General features: G+C 45.0%; 2 long non-coding RNA genes across 2 annotated transcripts; both read left to right on the forward strand.

Moving 5' to 3' along the window:
- Nucleotides 1-4,509: 4,509 nt before the first annotated feature.
- On the forward strand, nt 4,510-8,737 carry LOC144144173 (uncharacterized). The gene is made up of 3 exons (XR_013317179.1): nt 4,510-4,754; nt 8,273-8,441; nt 8,637-8,737. It is a non-coding gene; the product is annotated as an uncharacterized LOC144144173 (long non-coding RNA).
- Nucleotides 8,738-8,750: 13 nt separating this feature from the next.
- Nucleotides 8,751-11,191, forward strand: LOC144144174 (uncharacterized). The gene is made up of 3 exons (XR_013317180.1): nt 8,751-8,782; nt 8,869-8,991; nt 10,036-11,191. It is a non-coding gene; the product is annotated as an uncharacterized LOC144144174 (long non-coding RNA).
- Nucleotides 11,192-17,125: the final 5,934 nt, after the last annotated feature.

A 17,125-nucleotide genomic window follows, 5' to 3' on the forward strand; every position in this document is an offset into this window, starting at 1 on the left:
TTACAACTCAATGCTGAGATCGATTTTTACAGGCAGCCGCCTACTCTTGAAAAATCATGCACTCCTCCGTCTAACCACGATGATGGTTTATCGCAAAGATTTCTTGTGTGGGTTTCCTTTGTTGCTTTCTGTATTTAACTGTTTCTAGTTGAGCTTTGAATCTGACCAGCATGCAGTTTGGTCTTTTGATCACAGCATCTTTGGCTTCGACATTTTCGCATTCTACTTCGCACAAACTTCCATGCACCCCTCTGCAGCGTGTCGGAAATGCGTCTGTATTGGAATACTCCGGCTGATGCACCCCTATTTTCGGGAACTGTAGTCGCGCGTATTTGGTTTCTTCACAAGGCATTACACGAACTTTTTTAGGTACTCGGCAAAGAATACTTCAGCATTAAAAAAAAACAGGCTGACGTTATTATTGCCGCATTTTTTAACAATCGGTGCCAGCCCTTATTACACGCCGCACGTGGTAAAACGGGAAGGCGAGGGGGGATGGTTTGTAGCTTGGGCTGTAGGGTGGTTGAATAATTTTGGCTCTTGATAAAATGACCACTACAAACGTGGGAGTTCTACTTAGGCTCTCAGGCTCCCATGTTGTCACAATGTCGTTCACCAAAACCAACCGCACAAAGCTCACGGTTACAGAAAGAAAGTGTAAGCTGCCGCGACGTTTGCACGGCCACACGGTGGTTGATCTCGTACGTGAGTTCCTTTCTCTTCAAAGCACACTTGTCGAGGTATCCCATCGTTAAGGCTGGCGTGGAAACCGTAGTCATTGAAACCAGTGAAGGCAACTAAAGTGGTAGAAACGAATACTAATATTGATAGTTTTATTCCTACTCAGATCTCGCGGAGCCAGACGCAGAGCGCGGCAAAAGCGTGTATGTCTATGTAGCCCATTCCCAACCTTAGAAGTGGCCAACAAGTTTCCGCAGCCGTTAGTGCATTTAAGAAGAAATGAATACTAATAATAGTAGCTTTCGTACTCAGATAGGGTGGAGCGAAGCGTAGATCGCTGCAAAAGGCGCTCATGTCATTGTAGCCCATGCCCAATTTTAGAAGCGTCCGACAAGTGTACGAAGCCGTTATTGCACGTAAGAACCCAACACATCTGTCTATACATCGTTTAACCGCACATATTCGCTCACAACACCACCAAAACATTCAGAGCACCGAAGCAAACACGGCAAAAACAACGGAAGGCTTTGTAGTCCAATGCACCGGCTCATTCGACAAACGAGGGGAACGCCGAGTGATGGTGCCACCCGTCCAGCTGCCCAGTTCCTATAGTCAGGATCAGTGGGGAGAATGTGAAGCCAGAAATCCACGAGCTCAATTTATTCATCCATTCAATTCTGGAGGTTGTAGCTTTCCTATATTTGAGCCTGGCCCTTTGTATCGGTTGACAAACCGAGAATAAGGAAAATAAAAACAGCCAAATTACAACAAAGACAGTGTCACTGTGCAGCCTTTATATTATTGAAACAAGCATATAAAAACCGCCTCCTGGACCTTAAGTTTGAAACAACAGTTCCCGGCTAAACCAATAGGGTTTTCATGATGTCGCGAATGGCATGGTCGTTGTCTGTGTCTTTCGCGTCTCTCTTGGGGGAATATTTCTGTAGACGGTATTTTTAGCGGAACACACAAGGCAGCTTCTTTAACACCATGTCGAAGCGCCCGTAGCCTTGAACTCGATTAAGTGTCGCATTGGACTGAAAAATTCGTATTGAAGCTTGGTCGTGGGTGGTCGGCACGGGACTATGCCCCACCGATTTCATTAGAAAATTTCAGCTGACCGTTTCTGGTGGCCCGCTTCCCTTTCGATGGACCGCTCATTACAACCGCAGCATCAGCTACAGGAAGGCTTTTAGCTAAGCGATAACCGTATCTCCCTTGAATCCTTCCCGTCACTGGTCGTGCCTGGCGTTGGTAAACCAAAACTTCTTCCAACAGAAATAAAGCAAAATACCGTGTTAAGTGCCTTATTTCACTATTTTTTATATATATTAGTAGCTGACACGATATAAAGGTCCTAAATATTTTAAAAGAAGCCGTTCAATTTTAAAATAGCAAGACAAAGCTGTCCTTCTAGGAGCTGCACAGGAGTAAGCTCGCGCTTCGGTCGGCGGTTCTCGCTTTCGTTCTAAACCTCGTTAGAGTTTGCGACAACTTTGCCTATTCGGAAGCGCTTTCGCGGTTTCGTTACTCGTGTTTCAACTGGGGAAACGGAGTTTGCAGTAGCGCACTCGTCACACTGGGGGCAGCCATCTTAGAATTCCGCGTGTTAACGTGAGTTGCCGCGACGGGTGGCTCAGCGCGCCCGGCTTCGCCATGGTAACGGCGCTTGCGTCGGAGCGCGCCACGCATGCGCAATGGCGCTGCCGCTTCCCATCGGAGTGTAGCGGATCGTGAAAAACGGTCAGCTAAAACTCCATTATGTCGCACGCCCTTTTCAAATTTTAATGTCACTGCCAAGGGTGACCTAAGAACCGTGACTGCTGCCTTCTCGAATACGCGTGTCTTGTGATGTTGTCTATACACTCTTAATCTGGTTCCATATAAGTTCCAGTTAAAAAGGGTGATCCATATATTTTATGTGGATCCGAACGAAAGAATAACTGGAACGAAGCATATAGGTGGATCTTATCTGGAACCGTCAGCTTGTTTTCTTTATGTTCGTGGTTTTTATCTGGAACCGAAGAAATTGGGTCATGCGATGTCGGCGGTTCCGGTTACTGTTCCACTTATGTCCCAGTAAACGGTTGGGGAGAATGCGTTTGTATATTTTTTGCTCGTGTCTGGTTCCACATAACTCGTGCACGGCAGTGAAGTATACACTCTTTCATGCATCAACTGGAACAATGAACCGCATATATATTAGGTGCTTCTTGACCCAAGATGCACGTGCGCGTTTAATATACACTCGCACACCGCACATAAAATATAATGAACTTCGCCGACATCTGTGAAACTGCCTTGAAGCAGTTAACTTTCATATTACGGCTAAGCTGTAGTTTTAGTGATGTCCTTTGACAGAAAACGAAATCCCAATTTTTTGTCACCGCCGTACAAAGCATTAAAAATGTCGAGAGGAGGATATCTTAGGCAAAAGAAGAAATTGCAGGAACCCATTTCCAGGTGTTCTGCGGCGCCCAAACCGCTTTCGTGAACATCGTATTTTTCTAATTTGAGGCGTCAAGTACAAAATTACCAGTGACTTCAATTTGAGAAGGACTAAACGTCTTCCCTTACTCCATATGCCGTTCGGGCAAAGCCATAGCTGCTATAGCGCTGAAGAATTCGTGGTGCTTTTGTGAACATCTTCATTACGAAATTCTTGTCGAGGCCATTACATTTTATGCATTTGTTTACAAAGCTTCGCAGAAACGGCAGTTTTTGTTCAACACTCAGTCATCATCTCGCTGTGGTGTAGTACGCGCTCAATGGTACTTAGTCCACGTTACTTATGTTGTGATGGGGTACATACATAATGGTAACCGACTGCGTCACATTTTACACCACACACATCATGCTACGCATGCAGTTATATGCTTAGAAGTTAGTTTTTGTATTTTGTCTCGTCCCGGCTAGTAATTTTCACAAGCAAAAACGAAAGCCTCTTTGCAGGAGGAGAATGACACAAAACCCGGAGAACTAAATCTACCCCGCGGCATCTGCCTTACATTCTATATATTTATACTGAAATGACATTCTTATTTCAAATTATGCATTGCAGTATCGCGAAAATTCGCAGTGTTACCCTAATGTTGTTACTTGCCGTAGTAATTCAAGTTCACCGAATGACCTGCCTTCTCCTGCTGGTCCCCCCGTTGCTCTTTTCCTGCACTATTGGTGTTCATGAAGAAAAACTGCTGGAAAACGGGTAGATGTATTAGCGAGTAATCACACTGGATTCACTATGCGGAAGTAGTTTTCTATAACGTGGGTATCAAAGAGCGTCGCAGTATATATTATTGATATTGGAAAGACTTTTTGTCAAGAGAACGCAGTCAATAAAGAAGCGTCGTTTTGTTTTCACTGCAAAGAACGAAATAAAGCTGTCATCAAAGTGTATGCACACATACCGCACGCGCTCACGGCCCGCGGAGAGAAACACCTTTAGCCCAACTAACGTGTTAAATTGGCTAATATCTGAGCTCTTTGTTCCAGCCTCAGAGCCGCGTAGACGTCCGCTTAGACGCCTACTCCCATTTTCCGAATCAAGGGTGCCGAGCTTGTGATCTCTTCCGCAGACTGGTCACTGGCCACGGCGTGCATCCATGCCAAAGGCACGGAGGAAGAAAAAGTTGGCCGAAACGATTACGAAACGACCGCCACTTCGGTGCGGCATGCCGTGCGCATGCGTTGACAGCATGGAGGAAAGAAAACAGGGCAGCGCCTGGCAGCGCCGCTTGCGTTGATGCATGGTATAGTGGGACGGCAACGGGTACGACGACGATGAGGGAAAAACGGGACTGCGTGAACACTTTTTACGACAGCAGCGCCCCTACGTCTCAACGTTTACGGAAGCTAGATTTTGTTCTTCCGCATGCAGCGCCACTAGTGGCGTTCTATGGCGGTTTTCTCGATTGCTCGCGTTATGCGCCTGATGTACTAAATGAACTGTCGGTCAGACTGGCGGGAACGGTTACCAGTTTGGTTGTGGCGTGAAACTGCGGATTTCTTCATGTCCTCGGGCTGTATTTACTGTTCGACGAAGTCAAGTTTTGCCGGGAGGCGCAAAAAAGGTCAGTGCTGCTTACTTATGTTCTGGTAACGGTTGTTGTTCTTTGACTTGTTCATCACTGCGTCCGATAAACGTGCCGCTCCGCTGCCTGTTCGATGCGAGAAACGTTTGCTGCCGTTATTCATTATTCGCCGCGAGCTCGACATGTAGGTGGCGACAGCGTCGCGCTCCTAGTGTGGATGCTCCGCTGAGCGGCCCGTAAGAATGCACACTGTGGGCGCGCTTCGTGCCTTTTTTCCCGTCGTATGTGCGCACGAAAGGTGAAAACAAGAGTGGTATGCTGTAGTTCGGTTCCTCAACGTTCAATGTATAGCATGGAAGCGGCAGTCAGTTTTCATTATTACGCAAAAAAAAAAAAAAAAAAGCGACGACTCATCGGGAATCTCAGAATGGCCGTAATTGTGACAATGAACTTGTACGTTGTTCATGTGGCTCGTAGCAAGCTCGATCTTTCCAGACTATGGCTTTGAGCCTTCAATAAAAGCCTGAATAGAAACAAATCAGGAAGCCTCGATCTCTGAAATTCAGTTTACAACGGCAATCTCAATCACTTTCACTGGTAGCATGACGCATTCTTGCATTTGTGGGATGCTCTGAAATGGTAACACTACTTAACTGCCCCAAAATTCTTTCTAAGAGCTTACGATATTTTTTGTGTGTTCAAAAGGCCACATATAAAATTACTGAATATTGATCAGCGCAGAGATATAAATGTAACCGCTCTAACGGGTCTTTTAAATGAAATTTTAACGACTCTGAAGGAAGGTTTGATGAATAATGGTTTCGGATCACTTATTTACGGCTTTCGTCCCAAGTGAACTCGCGAATTGAATTGTCAACGCACGCAGTACAATCAACAGCTCATGTTTAGCTAGGTTTTCGCGAAGTGACAAGCAGCTTTACAGTGTGCAAACCAAGCTTCTGGGACCTTACAGTGAGCACAAATTTTCTGTTATGGCTGCTCTGTTGACCATTTGCGTTCCTTTTAAAATCTAACAGGTGCCTGCAACAGCGAGATGTGTTTGCATTCTTGCGTATAAGGTCGCTTACGAACCCTAAAGATGGCAATAAATGAAGTTGCGCTGTTGCAGATGTAGTAAAACATTTCCTTTTTATTTCTCGTTGCGAATCAGCGCAACGGGTTCCCGGTAACTACTTTGTTGTGTAAAGTGAACATCGCCTTTGTCTTGGCATTTAATTCTTGAGGATTGGTTAAAAAATGAAATCCTGTGCATTTAGTTTTTTTTTTTTTCGGGAAGGGGGGGGGGGGGGGTACTGCCAACGTTGCAAGAGCAGCGAGAAGAGAACGCATGTAACGCGAAAAGCCAAAATATGGTTATCAGTATTACTTACAATCGAAACTACACTAGGCGTCGTGTTCTGTAACGGTGAAAAAGCAGTACGTATTTTCAAAACTGCTTAACCCCCCTTTGGTCTGGGATTGTCCAGGAATTGTGGCTCGCCTTTTTCAAAATTGTATTGAAAGCAAGCATTATGGGAAAAAAATAAAAAAACAGCGAGTCATGGCACACACCCCTCACACATGTGGGCAACAACATGCATTATATTACGCGTTTTCTGCTCTTTCTTTAAACTTAGGTCCACCTTAAGAGGTTAAGACGTGACCATATTAGGCATTTGGTTATGCTGAGTGAGACACGCTTCTGGACAAGGTGATTCATGTCGGATTTGAAAATGATATATATGAAAATGACACACGAAATTTCACATGATAGACGCAAACTCACAACTGCTTAATTTTGCCGAAAAATCCCCCATAAATACTCTTGCGCATCCATAGAAACGTATTTTAAACAATACGTAAAATTAGCAACTCAGTGTAAACAACGACTGTCCAAAAATGGTATTTATTTTAGAAAAGGTACGGGAAGAACACGATCACACAGGAGCTTGCGGGTGTAAAATACGTGTCCGGTAATGTATGGGCGACAGCGCACGGGTCGTGTGCAGTGTAAATGTTTTTGTTTGTTTCTTCTTTCTGTAAGGACACAGCGCAATTTTACAAGGGTGTGGAATTTGCACGCGTATGCACAGGTCTTGTCGCTTCTTACCCGTTTCGCGTACTAAACTTTTATCCTTTAAATAATCACCACGCCACCTTCAAAAAGCACCCTTCGACGTTCCCGAAACGGCAGACGACTGCACTCAACAATAAGAAAAGTGCAATGTGTGGAAGCAATGTTTATAACACGTTTCACACTCAAGCGGTGACCAGGGCGTAGATGTTTCGTGGAAATAAACCAGCGCATTAACCCGCAACGGCCGCTGATTGTGTTTCTAGAGGAAACGCGCAAGCAGACGTAACTATGTCATTGCTTACTGCCAAACTAGCACACATATTGGTTGTTTTGTCATGTGCAGCACGCGTCTTGCGCCGCACGCAACGGGAAAAAGCAGACGACGCGAGAGCGCCATCCACACTAGGAGCGGTTCGTCCCGCCGCCGCCAGGGGCCGACTGTGTTCGCGCTCGGGGCGAATAGCTTGTGTATTTGTGGGTCGGAGTCGGCTTGACATTTATGACTGCGTAGGTTAGCTAGTGCTATTTAGAAAGTGGCTGGTGCGCGCATTTATCGAATCTGCATGTCCCCTTATGGTGTGGTGTTGCTTAGTTGTATATTGATGGTTGCTGTACCTGTCAGCGGTACTGAATCTTCTCGGGTTAGTCGCACGCTATTGTCTCACGCGCACACACTACACAACATGTTTGTCGGAGCGTCTGTCTTTAGACTTATCGGTATTTTCAAACTTCCGTGTTAATTGCGTTGTGTTGGTCTTCTGAGAGCCATAAATTTACTGTGCTAATCACGCTATTCCGCCTAATGTTGATGTGCGTTCAAGGCGTTGGCGGCGGCACTGCTTTTTATCTGTGCTGTGTGTGTAGTTGTTCCTTGTTTCTTCCAATGCCTTCGATGAATTCAGATGATCTATTTACACTAGTCAACGTTAGTTGGCTCCCTGACGTGTAGTGAAATGCAAGGAAGTGGTTGTCTGAGCAGTAGCGTAGTAACAAAACGTTCCTTTTGTGGAGGGGAAGGCAGGTGGAAACACGCAGAAACTGTGGTGCCGTTTCTATGCTGTCAATGTCAGTGGTAACCTGAGACCTCAGAATAATTACCCATAAAACTCACGTATGGACTATTAGAAGTTTTAACGTCACAAAGTAAGTTTAAAAATAATCCATTCCTGCCATTTTATCCTATCAATGTCAGTGGAAGCTCGAGAGTTGGAATAATTTTCAAAACGCTCGGGTGCAAAGTTGTTGCATCATGATGTGCACCAAACATTAATCCATTTCTGTTCTCCTTTGAACGTAGAAATTGTACTCCAAAAGCAGATTGCTACATTCTGTATTCATACTGTATGACCTGTTCAGAAAGAGTATATGGCTGACTGTGGAGACATTTGGCCCTCCACTGATAGGTTGTGACAAATGTGTTTGTTCCTCTGCAAAAAAAATGAAAACAAATTATTTCTTTTCTTTACATGCTCCTGCGAAGTCATGGTTGTGGCATTCACTGGCTGAAGACATCTTTGGCATGCTGATGGGTCGTCGGGGAGAGTGTGGCGGATTATGAATGCCCTGTGGAGCTCATAAGCCACAAAAGAGTACTTTTTGAGTCGTGCATATTGTGCAGATATTCACCAGTTCGCATAGACCAAGGACAGGTGAGCTTAAAGTATGTTCAAATATTTTCATATCTCAAATTGTTTAGCAAGAAAAGATTATCAGGGCTTCCGCTGTAAAAAAGACATTCTACTTTCGTGGAACGAATCAGACATTGTTCAATATTTTCTCGTGCTCCCTGGGTAAAGCAAGGCATAAATTTATTATCTGATATTTTTGTACTGTTTATTTTCTAGGCAATAGGGCGAAGATAGATTTAAAACAGCGGTACAAGGAATGCATAAGGCCATTTTAATTGTATTTGGACCCCTTCTTGGAAGTGTATCATCAGAAGGCAATACATTAGAGCTCTTGCACGGGACGAAATCATTGCATTCTACAAGTAAGTACGCACTGCCATTTTTGGGTCTTTCGTGGCGCGTTTTTAGGTAGTTTCTTTATAACTAATGGTTTGAAACTTCTTTTCAGTGACAGCTTGGCCTGTGGCTCAATGTGACAGTACGAGCTTTTCTGAACACGTCAGCGAAACTTTCCTGGAAGTGCACTTTGAGACGGCCCTGGCAGAAACACCCGGGTCTTAATTTTGGTTGGGTAAGCTGGCATTTTGTTTTTGCGAGACTCAATTTCTGGGTCTGTTCGTCGTAATAAAATCTCACTGTTAATAAGTTATCATGAACGCCAATATTGGCCATTGTGTTCACATTCCGCCTATTACGGATGCTCCAACAGTGGCAAAAAAAACACTATTTTGTATTTTAGTTTTGTAAATATTTAGCTTTTACACCTTGAGAGTTGTTGCTGTGATTTGCCAGCACCACGGACACGCCCAACGTGGTTGCTGATACAATACGGTGGCAACTGCCGATTTAAATTTCCAGCTTTTAATACGCCCGTAGCACCAATAATACTCCCAAATACAGGCGTAGCATAAGTAATGCTTGCATTGGATTTTGACAGGAGGTTAAATAAGGAGTAATTTTTTTAAGGGAATTGTTTAGAGCACAGAAAGTGACGTCTGCAAGAAAATGTGCTGTAGTTGCGATTTATAAGGAAATTGAGCAACAGCCTAGTTCAGCATTAGAAACTCAACTTCTGCCTCATACCACTACGAACCATGGAGGTAATACATATCGAGAGGGAAATATTTTAGGTGGAACTAATTCCACAAAAAATTTCTGCCACAGTGCGATATTTATAATTTCCTATGACTGGCCATTTATTTCTTTGTGGTAGAAACATCGTTTAGCTGTAAGTTATAATAAGCCAGCCTCACTACAGCATTCTAGGAAGCACATATACAGTACAGAGAGCATTTTTTGCAGAGAGAAGGTGTGTAAAATATAATGCCGGAAGGTGATTATAGTAATTATTATTTGATTATAAACGAAACGTCTCAAGGATAAAAAAACCTTATATTCAGGATACCGAGGCAGCAAAGTTAGATACTTTCCAGAATCAGGGCAATTTCATTCATTGTCTGTGGTGATATTTTTAAGCGCACTTTCACCTTTAACAGCACTCCCAAAAAAACCCAAGAAATCACTGATTTTAAATTAATTACTGTGTTATGAAAGGGCCTAAGCAACTCGCTCATTTAAAGCAACCATGTAACAAAAATTTCTTGTTTCCTTGAAGGTACATGAGGTGAGCAGTAAGTCTTCTCGAGGCCCGGTTATTCTGAGAGAAGGGACTGGCGGCATCAATATTGCCCGCAAGAAACACATCACGGATTCGCCGCCTGCATTGTCACTTCAGGATGTGGTCATCCTCTTCGCCGCATATGTCATCTTTTTCATCGTGTCATCATGTTCATATGGTTGTGTGCCTTTGGAGAGTTCTTGGGACTTTTGCAGGGAGTTCTTGGAAAGCACGAGAAGTTTGGCAGCGGCCTGGTGTCATTTAGGTTGTAGTCTCTGTTGAAATACTTGAAGTGTTCAGCTCTACTTGGGATTTTATATTATTGGTAGAGGTTAAAGTATCTCTTTAAAGGCATGAAGGAGGTCAGATGAAAGGCATGAAGGGGATGAAATCAGATGAAGAGGTTTAAGTTACTGGCACATGCAAGTTTCATGTCAACTGAACACTGAAGTCGTGCCTTATTTTTCATCATTGGCACAATGCGCAGGCTGCCTTTGAATCTATAATGGGTGTTAATGTAATTCATGGCACCGCATTGTAACGTCCTTATTATTCAAGTGTAGCTCATGAGATTTTTTTTCATGGCAGTGCTGCTGCTGATGCAAAAGTGACAGTGATTATTTACGCAGATGGCTTCCGCCTTCATTGATAAATTTTAGTACCGGATGTGAGCTTACACCCATGACCTAGAAAAATTAAAAATGTGCGTATTTGGCTTGAACAAGTTTTCTTCTTTGAACAAAGCTGCATTTCTTGCTTGGCAGAAGCAGGGCTTTGGTCACAATTACACTGATAGCAAGACGGGGGGGGGGGGGGTTTATAGCACGCAACTGTGAATTTCACCTAAGGTAAAATGTTGAGGCTGGAAAAAATGCTTTCAAGTCTCCTTTGTAAAACTGGCCCCCTGTATTTTTAAACGCTGGCTTCTTTGGTTCTTAAGGATGTCTGACTTGTTCCCGCTTGAATTGATGACGTATATAATTAGTCTGCTTGTTAAATTTTAATATGAGTAACATGCTTCCAGCTACCTGGTTTGCAAAATTATGTAAGATTCACACTGGCTTTTGTGAGACTTCTTGGGATGAATTATTTTAAACAACTACAAATTGTTTGGGCAAGTAACATGCCTTAAGCCAAAGGCCTTTTCAGGATGCTCATAAAGTCTATGTTGCCTACAAATAGCTTGATGTTACACTTACGTCTGGTGTCAGGAAACTACTATCTTTAATAACCATGTTTTAATGGTGGCATTCTGCCACATGTGAAGTGACCTCTCGTGTCAAAATGTTTTATCGTTAATCTTGGCTCGAGCGTTGTTTTCCTAAACTCTTGCACTGCAGTGTTGTAGGTTTGTGATAATACAACCGTGTATGGCTTGTTTTTAGGCCTTTCCCTACAATTTAATAGCAAACTGCATTTTCCCAAACAGTTATGCGTAAACATAGTATGGCAAGCGCAATGAGTCATTCCGCCTTTGAATTACCTTGGTTTATCTGATAAGACAGCATATTTGATGCTCACTGTTGTATAATGTCTGTGTCAGTGCCGCGGTAGACGCACACGTCTATTTATTTGTGAAGCAGTTGCCCCTAATACCGTCTTTATTAACCATGTTTTTGAGTAAGGTTAATATGTGAAAATGCCACTTGGAGCCTAGTGTTATCGTTATGGTATTTATTCCTTGTACGTTGGTCATTTTCTGTGCAATTTAAAATAGACAGCTATTCAAATCTGAAATGTATCATACTAACACCCAATAAAGTTGTATAGTATGTTGAAAAGCAGTGTATGAGTCATATTAGTTGGTTGCGTGCGTATTTTAATGCAAGTATATTGTTTCTTTTACATGCAGCTGAAACTCAGAACAGGATTCTGCGGGTGAAGCCAAAGACTGTGTGCCGGTCTAGGTGCCTCAGACCAACTTTTATATAGAACTGTGCTCCGATAGGCAACTGTTGGGAACTGTCAGGGACCACACTGCTGCGGTGGTTTCTGTTTTCCAATTGTTGGTAGCACTGCGGGTCATATATCAAGGCTGTGTTAAAATGGTGCTTGCGGTTTCCTGCTGATACCAATGCATCCGCCAGCCTGGCATATGGCCCTGGTGTATACCGACAGGAAAGCAGAAATATTGGAAAAGTGGAGTCCCATAGACAGCTTCCCAATGTCTATAGGAACACCGTTTTATATAAACAGCTGGCCTGAAGGTACCTGGAACGGTGCACCGGATAAATTCCATAATCATTTTACATGGATCAATGTTCCAGTAACTTAGACTACCCTTTTATTTGGAACAGTGATCCGCATACGTGTATTTGGAACACCGATCCACATAATTTAGTTGCAAAAATATGTGGCGCACTGTTCCACTTAATTTTCAGGATATGTGGAACACGGTTCCAAATATATAACTGGAACTTTTTTGCAAAAAAGTTCCAGTTACTAAGTGGATCTTACGTGGAACCAGATTAAGAGTGTATTGTCATGAGAATTCGTTTCCATGAGTGAAACTTAAGCGCAAAAATTTTACAGGGACGAGAAAGGGAACGGCACAGGCGCTTACTATCAACTGAAGGTTTTATTGAAATCGAAAACACATTTATACCACCCCCAGACCGAACAACCCAGCACGTGTGCCCTGCGCACATGCGTACGGCTGTACAAGAGAACAACCGCCCCATCCCCTTCTCGTTTCTCTTCTCCTTTCCCTCATCCTCTCCCCCTCCCTTCATAGTAAGCGCCTGTGCCGTTCCCTTTCTCGTCCCTGTACACTTTTTGCGCTTAAGTTTCACTCATGAAAATTGTTCACCAACTAGCTCGTCTCTCCATTTTGCTTCAGAGAATTCGTTGCTAATTATCTTAGACCTCGCTACCATTGTGCACGAAGCACACAGGAGTTGTCGTTGTATATGGAGGTCCTGCTGTGGCTTAAGCGGAGAAGACCACAAGGTTGTGTATTACCGCGCGAAATAAAGACGTCATGGACGATTTCCATATCTTTATTGCGGGGGACGATACTGAGCTATTACGGAAGAATTTGCCTTGTGTGCGCCGGGGTGTCCCTTGATGAGCCTTAGTGCGCTTCCCAACGGCTGCAACAACGCAAATGAAAACGTATAACGGGAAAATCTCGGTTTGTTGGTTCATGATCACTTGAAACAAAAAAAAGGTACAAGAACGCTTCATTGAGTCGAGAAACAGAAATCCCCAATGACTGTTCTTGTGTTCCCTGTTTCGCGTATCTGCGAAGCATGCTTCCACTGCTTTTATTTCAACACAGTGAGTAAACAACCGGCGGCACTTGTTTGGCGCGCCGTCATTGTCACTGTACTTCCCGTTATTGGCGTTAAGATGCGCGAGGCCAGTGACTTGATAACTGAAAGACAAATAAGGCTCTCTCTTTCCACAATAAGCAAGCCGCTGTGTTTGCAGCCGCTTCCAACACATACAAACATGTTGCACGTCGTTGCACCTCGTCGTATTCCCAGCTGTTCCCATAATTATCCACGTGAAAGGAGCCGTGGAAACCGACGCCACGTCCACCTTTCTTTCCTGCTGACGCTTCGCCCGGTACTGCCCTCAAGCTACACGCGACGCTGTCGAAGCTCGCGAAGTGTGGCGCAATCACCCTCTCCTCTGGGCCCAGGATGCATAATTGACGCTGGTGGCATCCCCCCCCCCTTTCCTCATTGTCGTGGGCACAGCGCATTGCGCGTCACGTGTCCCTCATGCAAGTTCTGCAGCGGCGGTGTTCCAATTTGACCTGTCACGTATCCGCGCTGAGCGAGTCTCCCTCTCCATGCAAAAGACGCACCCCATCTCTGATGACCGCTTCGGGCCGGCCGTCTAGATCCTCATTTGGTTGCATCTGTTAAACGGCCGTCTGGCGGGCCGCCACCGGTCTGCCTGCGCGTGAAAAGCCGCATTTTGTACGTGCAGGAAGCCCTTGATGCTAGCTAAATTAAACAGCAGACCACGCTCCCTCCCCGTATGCGAACTTCCGAAGCATCGCTAACAAGGTGCCCGTGCTCCGTGTCTTTACCTCCAGATTTCTCTCACGCGTTCACCCGCACCTCATTTCAAATAGCACGCATTACAAGCTGCCGGAATGAAGGGTTCGCCTTTTTCGAGTGCTAAACGTTTTACATGGACTTGGTTGAATGGTGCGTTCTGGGCAAATGACTCAATAGAAGTCCTGACCGACACACACAAAAAAGAGAGGCCTTTGCAATGGTGCTGCGAGCCGTGGTGACACCATACGCCTTATAATCCAGTGCTCGAACGCCGTCAAAGCCGACCATTCTTCTGCGCACATGCCCATTCTTCTGAATTTCAAAGTAACATGCAATGAATACTTTTTACAACGAAATCGACTTCAAAAGCACTTTTAAAGAATACTTTTTTCCTAGTGGCCTCATTTTATTCCCGACCACCCACGAAGGTGACGAATTTCGCAGCTAGAAGCAAGGTTTCTGGTGTGTACCTGCATTTAGCTTTGAACACTGGTTAGGTTCCTGTGCGATGGGAACTTGGATACTGGTGTCGATCTCAAGATACTCCTTCTGTTCTCAGTGGGTCAACATCAACGACAGTTGAAGCCCAGAGCATAATTCCGAGGTGTACACAACCTACCCACGTCTTTCACCGCGACCATGGCAGCCTGCCCAAGAGTACACCCGCCCAATTTTTTACCAATATCACGGTGTCGACCGTTCGTGACACCGTGTCGACCGTTCGGTCGATCAGCGCCGCGTGATGTAGTGATACGACAAACTCGGCGAGAGTAGCCGCATGCGCACTAAGCAAAGGCCGCTGCTGCCGTCGTCTGCTAGGCTGTTCCAAGAGGAGAGGGCCGCCCCCGTATTTTGTTATTCGCTTGTCAAACTTCCTATCATACTCGAAATTTTTCTTCAAGACCAGGAACGTGGCGTCAACTGAAAAGAGTAAACAGCGTTTCAGAACGCTAAGTTCGTTCAGAGCAAGGTTCGTTCGGCAACGCTGATTCTTGTTTTCTGTTGGCGCCACGTGCCCGGCCTTTAAGAAAATTTCGAGTGTGGCAGGCAGTTTGATAAGCGAATAACAAAATGCGGGGGTGGCCCTCTGCTCTAGGAACGGCCTAGCAGACGACAGCAGCAGCGGCCTTTGTTTAGTGCGCATGCGGCTACTCTCGCCGAGTCTGCCGTATCACTCCATCACGCGGCGCTGATCGACCGAACGGTCGGCGCTCCCGTGCTATTGGTAAAAAATTGGGCGGATGTACATTGCGACCACATATGCCAAGCTGGGTCAAGGAGGACCTTGCATGAATGTAGTATTTTCCTTTGCCTTTGATGTTACTACAGCTATGCACCTGGTAATGGGAAAATTGTTTCGCTGTTTCGCTGCACGCACTCCTACAAACCAAAAAAGGTGTACAGGAAAATTAATGTAACTGGCATTTCCGTGAATCCCATTGTTTCGCACACACAGCCCGGCATACGTATTCCTCCGACTGCCGTTCGAGTCAAAGAAAAGACTTCCGGGAAAAAATTTCAAGCTGCCACAATTCCCTAACAACCAGAAAACAATTAAACCACAATGTTATCTGGATTCCTGTCTTGTGCGCCTGTCTGCTTCAGTGGAGTAGTGCCCTCGTCGGGCATGCCTGCTGCGATTTGTTTTCGGTCTTGTGGACTGCACGGTGTTGTAATTGTTTTTCGCCTCTTTAGTTTGCTTGAGGGCATGTGGGAATTGTGCCACCAGCGTAAATTTGTTTCGTATAGAAAAGCCAGCTCCCTGACTGTAACTCCAAAAAAACGCGGGCTAGCACATTAATTACATTGTTATCTTTAGATGCACGCGACTAAGTGGAGCAACATCAGGCACGGATGCTGCGCAGGAATATAACGGACATGCTGGCGAGTGGCGAATACTTGTTCCTTTCTCCGGACGACCGAGGCGCGCCGTTAGCTGTCCATCGTATAGTCGAGCCCAAGGCATATATACCATCAGCAACGCTCCAAAGCTCACAGAAGTAGCTTGCCGACGCCGGGCATCATTCACAAACCCGACAGTCGTCCGTGTAGTGGACCATCTGGCCATCCAGGGTCGGCCCGGCGGCACACCGCGAACAGCGTGAATCGACCCCTTCTCTCTCACCATCATTTCCTTCTTTTTCCATCAGCACGCTTCATTTTTGGTGCGGAACCATGCTTTGTTTTATAGCCCACATTCATCTTACGTCCTCCAGAAGCTCATGTGGCTTCCTCTACACTGCGTACCATGTTCCGGAGGGATGAGTGAACGGACGCCCGGAAGACAGCGTTGCACCAATACGCAAGGCGTCTTCGATTACCTCAGGCTTCCCAGTTTTCTAAAAGACCCGTAAACTCCAGCTACGTAATATGACTGTCGCTGAATAAACTTACGGGTCTTTAGCCGCTTTTGCGTCCTGCACCACGGTTATAATGCATAGCTGAAAAATGAAGCACATTCGCTTTTTAAAGACGATAATCTTTTTCGGTCTGCTTAAACCCGAAAATGTCTGTCTGTCTGTCTGTCTGTCTGTCTGTCTGTCTGTCTGTCTGTCTGTCTGTCTGTCTGTCTGTCTGTCTGTCTGTCTGTCTGTCTGTCTGCCTGTCTGTCTGTAGATTCAGCCATCCAGCCAAAAGTTAAAAGAATACTTGAACGACAGGTTTATATAAGAAAACCTATTCGAAACAACTAAATCTGGAAACACACTTTGCACTTGTCCGCATCGTTCAGCAAAAAGAAAATATTAGACAGATATGAGGCAACACATCAATACATAACTGGTATTTGCTGTGTCCTTTAACTAATAAAATCCGAACAATCTACACTAACGTGAAACCTGGTGAGGGATAAAGCATTGAGTGTATAAGTGTATTCTTGGAGCCTTGGCGCTTTTGCCAACGGAGATGAAACCGTTGGGGGGTGCAGGTATACATCTTTCCTGTAAGAGTCTGTTGTCTTGGAAGCACGAGGCTCTTTAGCGCGAGGCGTAAACGAGTGTCCCGGTGTTTTTTTTTTTTTTTTTTTAGTACGTTCTAGCGCGAGGCGTAAACGAGTTTCCCGGTGTTTTAGGGCC

The sequence above is a fragment of the Haemaphysalis longicornis genome, unplaced genomic scaffold, assembly GCF_048455015.1.
Source record: "Haemaphysalis longicornis isolate Haplotype H1 unplaced genomic scaffold, Haemaphysalis longicornis Haplotype H1 scaffold_64, whole genome shotgun sequence".
Taxonomy (NCBI): domain Eukaryota; kingdom Metazoa; phylum Arthropoda; class Arachnida; order Ixodida; family Ixodidae; genus Haemaphysalis; species Haemaphysalis longicornis.